Raw genomic sequence first — 15934 nt, 5'->3', positions numbered from 1 at the left:
GGCCGAGACGGGCAAAAAGCCGTCAGACTTTATGGCGGGCTTGCTGAAAGACAAGTTGGGACTAGCAGTAACACCGACGCTTGATCGAGCACACCGGACACTCGGCGCGAGACGAGACGGGAACGGAGTTCCGCCGAGAGCGTTCGTCGTGAGATGTCACTACTTTACAGAGAAAGAGGAGATAATGAAGAAGGCGAGAGAAATGGAGAGAACACCGGAGGGTCGGAGCGGACAGATTCACATCTTCCCGGACTACACCCAGGAGGTAAACAGTAAGAGAGCAGCCTTCAAAGAAGCAAGAAGCCTCCTGCGGGCCTGCACGGGGATCAGATATGGGCTGCGTTACCCGGCAACCCTGGTGATTACGCCAGAAGGAGGGCAAACGAAAATCTTCGAGAGCCCAAAAGACGCCGTGGATTACATCAAGAAGAAACTGAACCCTGGGTGAAGCATATAGACTGGTTTCAGCTTGGCTAAGTAGAAATGTACACATGCTTACACTGTTGAAATGGGATGACTACTGCAAGCAGGATTTTGTTGACTAGATTTGACAATATTGACAAAGAAATATTTGTTTCAGTGTGTATTTAAGTGGGGATATGCACATGCACTCACATATATTGCTGGGTGTATGTGTATATATATATATATATATATATATATTTTTTTTTTTTTTTTTTTTTTCTTTGTATATAGATATATAATTCTCATCCCATCCTAGGAGCTACGGTTGCCCTGTCATATTATTGTTTTGTCTTATTCAAGGTTTAAGAATTGATTTTTCCCCCTTGGCTATTGTTGCCTACTGCCTATGGTATTGCCTTTTATTTCTATTTTTAATATTTTACATTATTTAGGATCTTGCTCTTGAGAGCTCCCTCTGTTTGTTTTTCCCATGAGGTGATTAAGTCAAAGGGGTGATGTTATACTTTTAAGGTTAGGGGGTGATATACACGGAGCCGCACACGGTAGGCTTGGTGTGTAGGAGGATGATGGACCGGTTGGCCACGAGAGAGCTCGTTAAAGAGCACTGTGTTAGCGTTCATATATGTAATGTGTTATGTGTTAGCTGTGTCTGTGTGTGTGACACCCCCCCCTCCCTCCCCAGACCCTCTCCTTTTAACCTTTTTGTTTTTGCTGCCAAATCTTCAAGGTGTGATCCGGAAAGTGGGTATCATAGGGGTGCAATGGTGATTCCGGGCTGCGGACTCCTGACATGGCACCAAACATGGATGCGAGCAGAATGGACACAAAATTGATGAGCTGGAACGTAAGGGCGATCAATAAGCCGGCTAAACGGAGTAAGATATTTTCGCATTTGAGAGACCAGGGAGCGGAGATAGTTTACTTACAGGAGACGCATTTGTTGAACAAGGACCACCTCAAGCTTTGTAGGGGGGGATTCAATCAGATTTATCACTCAAATTTCAATAGTAAGAGTCGAGGAGTGGCCATCCTTATACACAGGAATGTACAATTCGTAGAAACAACTACTATAAAAGATAAACATGGTCGATATGTTATTGTGGTTGGAAAATTATTCAATATGCCAGTGGTGTTGGCAAACATATACGCACCCAATTGGGATAATGTTCAATTTTTTAAGGACTTATTCTCATTACTGCCTAATTTGGACGCTCATAATCTGATTCTAGGGGGAGACCTAAACTGTGTCCTAGACTCAACCTTGGACCGCTCTAGCCCAACATCCAATGTATTAAGTAAATCAGCACAATGCATTAACTCTTTTTGTAAAGCATATGGTGTGTTTGATCCATGGAGATTCATAAACCCAACCTCCAGACAGTACTCCTTTTACTCCCCACCACATCAAACATATACTAGAATTGACTATTTCTTATTAGATAATAAACTGACTTCTATAGTAACAGATGTAGAATACACTGGTATAGTAATATCTGATCACAGCCCGGTCATGTTGAAACTTCACTTTCCTGAGAATACGCCACCTCAGAGAATGTGGCGCCTTAATAGCAGGCTATTGGCAGATGATGATTTTACAAAATTCATAAACTCGCAAATAGTCTTTTTCTTAGAACTTAATGATACCCCTGATATAAGTAATGGCACTCTGTGGGAATCCTTAAAAGCTTATTTACGAGGACAAATAATTTCATACAGTGCTGGTGAAAGGAAGAGAAAGATGAAACGTACCACGGAATTAATAAAAGCAATAAAAGAAGTTGACCTGGCAAATTCTATGACTCCCTCTGAGGAGCTACATAGAAAGCGGATTTTGCTCCAAACTGAATATGATGTCTTGATAAGTCAATGTGAGGAGGATCTATATCTTAGGTCAAGACAGGATCTCTATGAGCATGGTGAGCGTGCGGGTAAGCTCCTGAGCTACCAGTTGAAGCAATCAGCAGCTGCTGGCAGGATAGTACAGATAGGAGATAACCTGGGAAACAAAATTATAGATCAGAAGGGTATTAACGACCAATTTAAATCTTTTTATAAGGATCTGTATACTTCAGAAACAGATGACAAGGAACGAGTGAAAAATTTTTTTGAAAATCTGGAAATACCATCCCTAGATGACGCAGATAGGGATATATTAGAGGGACCCATGACGGCTAGGGAGATAGAGAATGCGATTCGGAATATGAAGACAGGCAAAGCGCCGGGCCCTGATGGGTTCCCAAGTGAGTTTTATAAAACATTCGCTTCTAAACTGATACCCCTGCTTTGTGGAGTATATAGGGAGGTCCTTGATAAAAAAGCTTTGCCTCAAACAATGTCACAGGCTTTGATCTCTGTACTCCTTAAGAAAAATAAAGACCCACTTAAATGTGAATCATACCGCCCAGTGAGTCTACTTGGCTGTGATTATAAGATATTGGCCAAAATATTGGCGGCTAGGATTGAGCTTGTTATAAGTAAAATAATTCATCCTGACCAGACAGGGTTTGTTGCTGGTAGACAACTTTCCAGTAATCTCCGTCGCTTGTTTAATGTGATATACACTGCTGAAGATAACATTGAGCCTGAGATTGTGATCTCCCTGGATGCCCACAAAGCCTTTGATAGAATAGAGTATTTCTATCTGTTCACGGCCCTCGAGAGATTCGGATTCGGTCCTAAATTTCGCTCGTGGATTGAGATAATTTATGCGAACCCCCAGGCTATGGTAAGAACAAACAATATAATATCTGAACCTTTTCCTCTGTTTCGGGGGACAAGGCAGGGTTGCCCCTTGTCGCCCATGCTCTTTGATGTGGCAATTGAGCCCCTCGCAATAATGCTGAGGCATGCTGCTGAGCTCGGGGGAATACACAGGGGCACGCAAATTCATAAGTTGTCTTTATACGCTGATGACCTCCTCCTCTTCCTGTCGAATCCTGTCACGAACATCCCGGTAGCTCTTGGTATTATCGAAGACTATGGGAGGGTGTCGGGTTATACAATTAACCTGGGAAAAAGTGTCCTTTTCCCAATTAATAAACAGGCGAGGAAACTTTCATTCCAGGCCTATCCCTTTACAACAAATAAGGATAAGTTTACCTATTTAGGTATCAATGTAACAAGGAGGTATAAAGATTTATTTAATCATAATTTTAAAGTAACATTGGATACGGCAAAATTAGATATGGAAAGGTGGTCATCCCTCCCCCTATCATTAGCAGGGAAGATAAATTCTGTTAAAATGAACATAATGCCACGGTTCCTCTATTTATTCCAGACGGTACCAATTTTCATACCGAAGTCATTTTTTAAAGAACTGAATAAATGTACATCCACCATTATCTGGGAAAAAAAAGTCCCCCGGATAAGAAGGGAGTTCCTTGAGAGACAGAGGGAAGAGGGAGGCCTGGCCCTACCAAATTATATGCACTATTATTGGGCTGCTAATATACATAAGGTGTTGTTTTGGGTCTCAAAGTTGGATGACGATGAAACTCCAGTGTGGGTACATATGGAAAGATATGCATCTAGCCCGGTGTCCCTATGCTCCCTGGTCTGCGCTCCTCTGCCCTTAAGCAAACACCTTTACACAAACAACCCTGTTGTATGTGACTCTATCAAAATCTGGGTCCAATTCAGAACACATTTTAAAAATAGAAACGCCCTCCTGTCTGCTCCCGTCTATGGCAATCACTTATTCTCCCCGGCCCTTGGGGGAACAGCATTTAGGGAATGGTATAGAGCTGGGGTGGAATGCGTCAAAAATCTTTTTAAAGGTGGTGTTTTCATGTCTGCTGCTCAGTTGGAGAAGGAATATGGAATCCCCTCAAAGACGAATTACTTAAGATATTTTCAGGTTCGAGATTTTGTGAAAAAGACATTCGCCTCATCCCTTGAGTTGCCGCGGAGTGGATGGATAGATGGGCTGCTAGACATGAATCCAACTCTTAAAGGGACGGTTTCCACGCTCTATGTGAGCATCCAGAAGGTGGCTTCCCCATCCCTTGATATCTTACAAAGGAAGTGGGAGGAAGAGTTAGAATTGGACATATCAGATGTTGACTGGAGACGGGCAGTGGAACTAATACACTCTTCTTCTGTATGTGTTAGACATGGATTGATACAGTTTAAGGTCTTACACAGACTTCATTTCTCAAGGGACAAACTGGCAAGAATGTATCAGGGGGCTGATCCGACTTGCCCTAGATGTAAACAGGTGCCAGCCAATATAGGTCATATGTTCTGGTCCTGTCCCAAGCTGAAAGAGTTCTGGGCCAGAATTTTTAGAACTTTCTCGTCAATCTATAACAAAGATATAGAGCCCGGCCCTCTGACAGCCATCTTTGGTGTGACACCAAGGGAAGCGCCACTAACAATCTCTCAAAGGAAAACAATAGCATTCTCTTCATTGCTGGCTAGGAGATTGATCCTACTTAACTGGATAAAGGCGACACCGCCATCCCATAAACGATGGGTAGAAGAGGTGATGGCACACCTTAAATTAGAACATATTAGATTCACCTTGCAGGGCAACACTAAGAAGTACTCTACGGTCTGGCAGCCTTTTATTTCCTACTTTGAACATGAGTTCTAATTAGCCCCAACATAGATGGCAGCTTTTGACCCCCCCCCCCTCCTTCCCTTCCCTTCCCACATGGGTGATGGGTATGTCTGATGTCTGATATTAGTATGGTATGTCTTGTTACTGTTTTGTCTGTGGTTTAGACCTGTATTTGAGATGTATGTTTTGAGTCCTGCTGTCTTTTTTTTAATTTATTTTTTTATTTTATTTTATTTTATTTTTTTTATTTTATTTATTTTTTTTTTTTGAATGGGATGTTTGTTGTTTGAACAGAAAATTCAATAAAAACACTTTGATAATAATAATAATATAATGTTATTACAGAGACCCAACAGTTCCCACCATGAGCAAGCACTTTGGCGACAATGGCAAGGAAAAACTTCCTTTTAAGAGGCAGAAACCTCAAGCAGAACCAGACTCTAGGTGGGCGGTCATCTGCTTTGACCGGTTGGGTTTGAGAAAGAGAGAGAGAGGGAGAGAGAGAGAGACATAGAGAGGGAGGGAGAAAGAGAGAGGGGGAGAGACAGACAGACAGACAGAAAGAGACAGAGAGAGAGATAGACATAAAGACACAGATAGACAGACCGACAGACGGACTAGCAGTAGAAATAGCAGCTATAATTATAATAATAATGGAAATATGACTGATGATAGTAGTTACAGCTGTAATAATAGCTGTAATAATAGCACAGTAGATCAAAATGATTATCTGATATTAGCTTGTTTACTAATACAGCTTTAGATGACAGAGATCTGATATTTAACAGTCCACACTTAATTTTCCTATTGTTTTGTCCTATAGCAGTGGTGGTCTTAATTTTTATTAGGTTTTTATTAATGACTGCTCTCCTGTTTAATTTTGATTGAATTAATTTAAGTGGTCGGGGGGGAGACACAGTCATTATGGGGTTTTGGGTGGGTAACTGCTCTAATGGAAGCGCAGAGAAGCGTGTAGGACTGCGACTCTGCATCCTGGTCTGGACTCTGGGTTGTCACGGTTTTGGTTCACTAATAAAGTCGGTCAGATTTCTAGATATGAGAGCCGCTCCATCCAAAGTGGGATGAATGCCGTCTCTCCTCATCAGACCAGGTCTCCTCCAGAAAGTCCGCCAATTATCTACGAAGCCCACATCGTTTGCTGGACACCACCTCGACAGCCAGCGGTTGAATGATGACATGCGGCTAAACATGTCATCACTGGTCAAATTGGGAAGGGGCCCAGAGAAAACTACGGAGTCCGACATAGTTTTTGCAAACGAACACACCGACTCCACGTTAATTTTAGTGACCTCCGATTGGCGTAACCGGGAGTCATTACCGCCGACGTGAATAACAATCTTACTGTATTTACGCTTATCCATGCATGCTAACAAGTACAACCTCATAGCCGTTAGCATGACTGTAGCCCGGTCTTGCTAAAACATCCTGTTTCCTTTCATATTAGATATCCAGAAATGTATTGATTGCTGACTTGTGCACTGTCAAGAAATCATCATGTACTGAGAATGTCTTTTGCAGCAAAACACTTTGATATTCTATGTGTCATTGTTATTTCTCCTCAGGTTGTATTCCATGGCCATGTTTTGAGTTGCTAGGAGAAGGAGACCCTAAAATCTGTCAGCACTATGTCCAAGCACCAAATGATGTGAAGATTGAGTTTGTACATGAGCCAAACCCCAAATATGACACAATGGTTGTCTCCTGGAAGCCCAGTTACTATGGTATGTTGATACAGATTGACAACGAAATACTCTCATCCTATATTCTAAAGCCAATTTCTGTATGCGGTTGTGATAAGGATACATAGCATGTCTTTAAATTGGGGCGAAAGTCATACAGTTGTTTGGTCAGTTTTTAAGACTGTAGCCAGTTTTGAAATTAAAATACCATGTCAGGCAGGAGTTACGTCCCCCAAATAATTTGTCATATCAGGGTTTGACATAAAGAAGATTTACTTCAGGTGACATACAGTGAATTATTTTTGAAAGGCGAAAATTATGCCTTGCATTATGAGAATGCTTCTAAGTACAGGTATGAGAGACAGCTCGTTGAATTATTCCAGGCTTTGACAGGTGACAGTATAACAGACTTTCTTGTTAAAAGTTTAATTGAGCATGCACTGAACTGGTGTAACACAAGCAGCACACACATGCATTTGACTTTGGAGTTTGTATGCAACTTAGATGATGGCTTGCCGAGTCCGTGACACTGACTTCACGCTGTCCTTTTATGTTTGCTGCAGGCATCGCCTTCCTGCGAGGCTTTCAGGTGTCCCTCCAGGCTTTGGGAGGGTCTGGTGTTGCCTGTCAGCTCTTTCTCTTCCACCGTAACCTCTCCATCCCGGCTTCACATGCTTAAAGGGTAGGAAGGGCCCCGCTCGCTTTGGTCTGTGCTTCTTTTTCTGCCTAGAATGCCACTTTTAACGCAAATTCTTGTTAAAAGCAGTTCTCAACAACAAACAACTAAGCAATACTTTGAATATAAATACATTTACATTTTGATTACAGATTATTTCATCAGGGAGTGGATCTTAAATCTTTCCCACCCCAAAGACCAAAGACTTTCCCCTGGGAAGACACACCAGCAGCCAGTATCTTTTAGCTTCTGGACATACTCTCACATTATGACCTGGTGTTTATGAAATTATGTTATATTTTGGGTGGGATAACAGTGACATCATCCTTCAGAAAAACTGAAAATATGCCCTTATGATTTTATCAAGCTCATCAAGATCATTCAAAAGCTGTAATTATCACACGAGAGGCAACGTCACAGGAAGTCTGTTATTTAGCCTTTTGTTATGAGAATGTCCTGAAGGACTATGACACCATACACCATTGGACATGCTCACAACGGTGGGAACTCCACATGCATACATTTAAACCACATTAACACTTAATCCAATGAAAGGAACACACATTACTGTGTTTGACTTGGTAAACGATGAAAACGGTGAGGTTTCTAATAACCCTTATTTTGATAACTATAGGTTGTATGGGGCTGATTTTGTTTTTGAAACAAATCATTTTTGCTCAACCCTGTGTACACAACTCATCTGTCTAATTTTATATGTAATCTGCCAGTTTCAAAGAAGAGATATTTGCGTCACTATGTCCCACGACGATGCATTTTATGTCTGACATATTAGAAACAGATTAGTGCAATTTGCCCATTACTAGGCAACAAGTTGCTATCCACCTGCTTCATTTCGGTTTCTGTAATCAGAATCAGAATCAGAATCAGAAACTGTTTATTGCCAAGTAACATACATTACAAGGAATTTGCTGTGGTCTGAAGGTGCTATTGTTTTGATAACAAATAAGTAGAATATAAAAGCTAAAATAAGAATAAGAATAAAAATAAAAATAAAAAATAAGATAAGATAAATAACAACAGTGCAGTGACCAGAATAAAGTAAAGTGTCCAGATAAAGTGTCCAGTAGGGGGTGGGTGCGTTAATGTAACGCAGTGGGGACAGGGGTGATGTACGTTAATATAACGTATATTGTGTTAATTGTTTTACATGTAAAAACTATGTCCTATAGCATCCCTGGCTGAATGATGGTCTAACTCTTCACAAAACCTTTATAGATGACACACAGTGCTGTAGCTCCAAAACTGTGGGAACCATGAAGGTTGAAAAGCACTATATATGTGAGACCATTTGAGTCCATTTACTTTAACATCCTGATGGAATATGTCACAATAGCTTTACAATTTTCCTTGGATTATATGCTTTAGATTGAAAATGAATTAGCATTACTATCATTTATACTCAAATACCACTTTTTAACCCTTTTAACTCAACTTAATGACAATCTCTAATGGAGTCCTATAGGTGAGCATTTGAACTCACCTATAGAATATGTATATGAAATATGTATTCGCATAAAGCATTGGAAAATAGCACAAATCACACATGAAATGCAGCTTTAATCTAGCATTACTTCACTAAAGCATGCTTCACCTTACATACAAGCTTTATAATTTAACTAACAGAACCAATAATAACACAGCTTTAAGAACAGACTCATGAAATCAACAGATTATTTAAGTATTCTGGACCATACCAAAGGTCATTAACACATCCATACATGTCCTTGAGGCGTCATCATACAATAAAGAAAAGTGTGAAATTGTTAAAGTGTAGCAAGTGTTAAACCAACAAGTGACTTTTAAGAACTGCAATGCATAAACACCATATTGTTGCCTATGAAAGACAGGGATCATGTTTTAAAAAACGTGATATCTATTTAATGGTAAATGTTTCATGAAAGAACCACAAGTTAGTACCAGAGCTACAGGCTGCAATGACCACTCTGTACTAGTATTCTGGTACTCTGGGAGGCAAATCTGACCATAACCAAGTCCAAGTCTCATATCCAAATCTGCATATGCTCAAATCAAATCATCCTACAAAAAAGTAAGTAAAAAGTTCAAATTCAATCAAAAACACACAACGTCACATCACATAAAATGGCAACTCGACTCAACAATTCTTTGGGGAAAGTGTTGATAAACATATGTCAGCTGGGATTGGCTGTAGCCCCCCTGTGACTCTCAAGGATAAGTGGGTATAGCAAATAGATGGATGAATATATATAATATATAACAGCAATATATATGAGACTTTGTATGAGAAAGCCGTTCTATTTAACCACTAATAAAGAATATGTCAAAAACTCTTATCTCAGCTTATCAGATAAGTGTGCAGTGTGTTTGAAGTCATAATTGCCACTGAATTCTGCAGGTGTACAAGTCAGACCCTTTCCCCGGCCTCTCCCTTGGGTCCCAGTATGCTGTTACCGTCATGGCTCTGCCAGTGCCTGAGGAGTGGGAGAGGTTCTACCACAGCAAGATCTTTTCCACACGCTGTAAGACTACTTTAAGCTCTAGACTAGATATTATCTCATAAAGCACACACACACACACACACACAGTTTCAGTGAACTTTGTGGTTGCTTCAGGGTAACCTTCAAAATCTAAATCCCTCCTTCTCTTGGCTTATTTACTGTACATATAATGACATCTCCTGCTCTGTCCCCAGAAAGCTCTCTGCTCTCTAAACTTTGCCCTTTTCATCATATATCTTTCAGTAAGACTATTGTCAAAACAATGGTGAATTTATAGTAATATGCGCTGGTTTTGCAGCATGTGCAGAGAAGAACGGTCTTGAGCAGTGCAAAAAAGGTGAGAATTTCTCATAGTTCCCAAATAAAGTCTGGTATAACAATAAATGTTTTCCTTCTTCGGTAATGCTTCAATTTACAGGTCCACAAATTTCATGGAAAGTAGGTGATAATTAGCAAGTTACGTATTTGAAATTTCTTTGAAATTATCCCCAAATTACCCCTAAATGTGTCCAAAATTACTGCAAAATTATTTAAGAATTATATTGTGCTCTTTCCTAATAAGCAGTTGCGGTTCGATTTTTCACAAAAGTTAAACTTGCTGAAAATCTATCAATCCATGAATAAATGCTGCAGCTCTTCAATAACCAAGAAATTCCTGCGTTTTGCTTCCCAGCTGTTGGGTAAAAGTGAAGGGGGTTAGCCCTGAAGTCGATCTGCCCAGGAGGAAAACAAAGTCTTCCCTGTGCTACCGACAAGGGTCTGGAAGCTAGCACAGGAGCTTTGGCCCTGCAGGAGGAGAAGGTTTTCAAGTCCGGGGTGGGGGGACCCAGTGGGGGAGTGGCGCCGGAATGGGCACCAGAACCGGAGACAGATGAGATGGCAACGGAACAGGGTTTAGCTAGTAGGAACTATCTAGATATCAGTTAACTTCGTATTACTTTCCTTGAAATGTATGTATGCATGTAATTATCACCTACTTATCATGAAATTTGCGGACCTGTAAAATGAAGCGTTACCGTTTCTTCTTATGATCAGCTTGACATCATGTCAATATTTTATGGTCTGGTTGTAGACTGGTATCCCAAATATATTGAGGTCCAACATGAAGGGACTGCCATCATAGTGACCTTTAACCTGGCTCCCCCGAACCTGGGCATCAGAAGCTACTTCTCACTGTGTTACGCAAACGGCATAATGAAATACACAGACATAACACCTGTGAGTTGTTTCAACTTCTGCAGCTTTATATTTTGCCAATGCCTTGCTTCTATTATGTGTATTACGGAACTATTTGATAATTAAGTGAACTGAATACTTGTATTTAATTTCCTTAGAATTCCACCAACAACAAAACTCATCACAGCTATCAGCTGAATGGCCTTCAAGAAGGAACCAATTACACTTGTGAGGTAAAATAAAAGTGGATTATAACTATTCTATCCTTAACACTGATTGCATAATATATAAAACTACAACTGTTTTCAACCTAATCTCAGGGGCTTTGTGTTTAATAAATTATATTGAAATACCAGTCTCAAAAAATATGTATTATATGGACTATCTATATATTTTATGCATTAATTTTCAACCATCGGCATTTAGCATTTAGCCAGATATTTCCCCTCAAGAGCTGGTGGAGAGCAAAACAGAGATAAAAGGAGAGTGAATATTGGACTTGCATTCATCATCACAACCCCAAATTAATGCTAATGTTGCTCCATGTCTTCTGGATAAATAGGCTGTTAGCCAACACAGTCGATATATCAACTTTATAAGGTGATGTGTCAGTGTTTTGTTTACAGCTTGTTGCGCTGCCCCCAAGTGGCCCCCAAAAGAAGTTTATTTTGTCAATCTACAAGGTCAAGAATGAACTGTCATGCTCAACATTTCTTGTTTCACAGATTGCAGCTAACGAAGTGGATGCAGTGAGGAAAACATTCAGTGTTCAAGTCATGCACATTCAAAAAGGTGGGGGAGGTTGTTTTATTGCTGCTGATCCACACAATCACTATGCATCATAGTAGGTGCTATGCAAACCTCTCTTTTCATTTTGTTGTGGAGATATAAGTGATATAATATTTAAGTGTCTGTTGGACCATGAATACAGTCTGTGTATATTTAATACATGTGTGATCAATCCCATCAGTCTTTCATCCCTTTAAGTAATACTTTGGAATTTGGGGAAATATTCTTATTATGCTTCCAGTCTTTATGCTAAACTAAAATAATCTACTCCCAGCTCTAGCTCCATAATTAGCACACAGGCATGACAGTGGTATCAATCATCTCATTTTAACTCTCGGCAGTAATTAGTAACGCATTTTCCAAAATGTCAAACTACTTCTTTAAGGTCTGTCACTGAATTATCATGTAATCACAACTCCCCACTCCTCAGAAGGTGCCTTGCAACTCTCTGTCACTCTCTCCTGGGCTTTGATGCTTCCACTGGGCCTGGCTGTGGTAGCCATACTTGTAGTCTTACTGGCTGCTCTCACCAGGAGGAGGCCCAAGCTGCAGATGAAGAAACTTGACATAAAACCAGGTGCGAAGACAAACCAAATACTTCATGTAAAATCACTGCTTGCATTTCATGAAAGCTAATCAAAATAAGTCATGATAATAATCCATTTTACACCATTTGACAGAGAACCTTTCTTGTACCTCTGTTCTGTCTTTTCCATTACTGGCATGATGTGAAATACAACCAGATTTCTTATTTTCATCCATTCAGATGTTATCAAGCAGCATCAAGAAAGCGGGACTCAGGAGGAAGTGATGGCATTGCCCAGAAACAGGCTGACCCCTCCTCGTCTTCTGATTTGCTACAGCAGTTATGATGGGCCCGCTCATGTCAAAGCTGTCATGCAGTTAGGGGCCTTCATACAACAACACATGGCCACTCAGGTAGTGGACATGACATGTCGTGGCTCTAATGCCTTTTCCTACAGGTGTGCTGATTCAGTGGAATCGGACAGGCAGAAACAAATTATGAATACATCCATCCATTCATTTTCTACTGCTTATCCGGGGCCGGGCACGCGGTGGCAGCAGGCTAACCAAGGTGGTCCAGACATCCCTCTCCCTAGCAATGTTTTCTAGGGAGATCTCGAGGCGTTCCCAGGCCAGATGAGATATGTAATCCCTCCAACGTGTTCTGGGTCTAACCCGGGGTCTCCTACCAGTTGGACATGTCCAGAAATCCTCCAAAGGAAGGCGCTCAGGATTCATCCTGATCAGATGCCCGAACCACCTCAACTGGCTCCTTTCGATGCAAAGGAGCAGCGGCTCTACTCCGAGCTCCCTTCGGATCCCTTTTGAGGTCCTCCCCCTATCTCTAAGGCTGACCCCAGCCACCTTGATGAGGAAACTCATTTCGGTCGCTTGTATACCCAATCTCATTCTTTCGGTCCTTACCCAAAGCTCATGACCATAGCTAGGGGTTGGAAGGTAGATCGAGTGGTAAATCAAAAGCTTTGCCTTCCGGCTTAGCTCCCTCTTCACCACAACAGTTCAATACAACACCTGCATTAGTGCTGACACCGCATCAATCCGCTGGTCGATCTCACGCTCTATTTTACTCTCACTCGTGAACAAGACCCCGAGATACTTGAACTCCCTGCTTGAGGCAGTAACTCAGATTGCTCAGGCAGGGAGCAATCCACCTTTTTCCAGGAGAGAACCATGTCCTCGGACTTGGAGATGCTGACTCTCATCACGACCACTTTGCACTCGGCTGCAAACCGCCCCAGTGCATGCTGTGGGTCACAATCTGATGAAGCCAACAGAGCCACATCATCTGCAGAGAGCAGAGAAGCAATTCTGAAGTCCCCAAACCAAACACTCTCCTCTCCCGGCTGTGCCTTGAGATCCTGTCCATGAATATCACAAACAGAATCTGTGACAAGGGACACCCATCGAAAACGTATTTGACTTTTGTGCAGAATATACAGATACAGCTTGCACTATATATATATATATATACAGTATATATATATATATATATATACACATATACATATAAGGACCAGGTGGCTTGTAGCAACGGCCCCGATGACCCCATACTCCCACAGTACCCCTCACAGGACCCCCCGGGGACACGGTCATAAGCCTTCTCCAAGTCCACAAAACACATGTAGACTGGATGGGAAACCCCACCCCCCACCCCAGTAAGCCCCCAAGGGTCCACTGTCCACAAGGCTAGGACGGAAATACAAAAAAGGATAACTGTCATCTTACAAAGCTAATTATTATATTGACAATTTCTGTGTTTCAATCTTTTCTTTAATATGAAATAGGGGTGTGTAAAATGTGTTATTAGAACACTTTGTCGTGACAGTGTTCTCCTTTGTTCTTCCCAGGTGTGCTTGGACCTGTGGGACTCTCTGAGCGTGGCTGAGGAGGGCAGTATGGCCTGGCACTGCCGTCAGATCCGGGAGAGCGACTTTATCTTGGTGATCTGTTCTTGGGGCTTCAATCGCAGACCTAAGCCAGAGCCAGAGGGTGACAACAAAGATGAGGCAGACAGAGGGCTGGACTTTGGGTCCAACGCCTTCAGCTCTGATGTAGCCATCAGACTTGTCGGAGAGGAGGTGGGACGAGCCAAAGCCAGGGGCCAGGACATGTCCAAATACATGGCGGCCATTTTTGAGTACTCTGAGGAAACAGACATTCCCACTGAGCTGAGGCTGGTATCTCACTACACGCTGACAAGTGACTTACCGCTGCTCTTCTCCCACCTCCATGGAGTGGCTCTGCATAGGCCGGGGGGTTACCTGAAGATAAACTACATCTCAGAGGAGGGCTTTTCTAAGTCACCAGCCGGAGCAGCTCTGCAGTTAGCAATCTACGAGGCTGGGATGGCAATGAGGGCAAAAAGGTATCACTCTGTGGAGGGAGGGAACTAAACACTAAAAAAAGCAATCCAATACGCCCTAACTTAATGGTGGTCCTCAGCCCAGTATAGGAGAATAGTTGGCTTACATAGCCAGACCTATCTCCACACTTCGGAGAAAGGTCTAGCTCAACCCATTATCATTCTGGGACAGGAGAAAAAAACGCTCTGGCTTGTTTGTATTTCTTTAAACCAATCACAATCGTCTTGGACAGCGCTAAGCCCAGGATGCAGTGACTGTGCCCTTGCAAAACGGTAACACGCAGACTGAAATAGTTGGCCAATGGCAGTCTTATCCCAACAGCCTACATCCGGTGAGTCAGACTACCTGAAGATAGACACTGATGATGGCCACAAACTTAACGGTTCCCTTAAATAATTGACCAACTAATCACCTCTGCCTCAGTTGTGCTGCAATGGCAGCAGCAGTGCACTTTGACCTCTAAAATGTGTTAACATGGTATATGTGTGTGTGTGTGTGTGTGTACAGGAAGGATTTGTTAAAAGAACGTCCAGTAATGTGTGTAATGGTCAAAAAAGCTATCTTAGTCTTACAAAAGACATTTTCTGTTTGTTTTCTTGCAGTGTCATGTGAAGTTATTATGAAATGAAAAACTTGTAATACAAGCATTGTACATAAATAAACAATTAATCTCATACGCGAGTTATTGAAGTTATCGTTTGAGAATGTTTGCCTTGAAGTACATACTGAACATTGTATACATGTATGTTTACAGTCATGCTTATAGTTTATGTATACATGTGCATATCTCATATATTCAAGAATGGATTAATAGGTCCCATCATTTGTAATGTTATGCTGATGTAAGGTGACGTGGATAAATGTGAGTTGTCTTGCATTTTGTGTTGTATTTTTGTGAAATTTAGATTTTCTTTTATGCATCTAATCATCTAATAAAATAAGATTAAAACAAGTTTTCTTTGGCTCATCAAATATGTCATATATGGCTTATTCATGACATTTGTGTATGACTGAATGGGAGGTATTGTCGATGCTGTAGGTTGCCAGGCTGCAGAAAAACCTCTATCTGTCTAGAATAATTTTGGTAATCAACCATGTCTGAATACAGTTGATTAGATGCCATTTTAGTTTTTAAGTGAAGGATTGGTTTGTTAATTATGAACCTTTCGCGTGTATATATAATTAACAATTCAAATTGT

At 41.3% G+C, this 15934-nt stretch overlaps 1 pseudogene; it reads left to right on the top strand.

Moving 5' to 3' along the window:
- Window positions 1-31: 31 nt before the first annotated feature.
- LOC139299194 (interleukin-17 receptor D-like) lies at window positions 32-15687 on the top strand (annotated as a pseudogene).
- Window positions 15688-15934: the final 247 nt, after the last annotated feature.

This window comes from Enoplosus armatus, chromosome 16, assembly GCF_043641665.1.
Source record: "Enoplosus armatus isolate fEnoArm2 chromosome 16, fEnoArm2.hap1, whole genome shotgun sequence".
Classification (NCBI taxonomy): Eukaryota; Metazoa; Chordata; class Actinopteri; order Centrarchiformes; family Enoplosidae; genus Enoplosus; species Enoplosus armatus.
The sequence above is the reverse complement of the archived record's forward strand: the minus strand, read 5'-3'. Positions and strand labels throughout refer to the sequence as shown.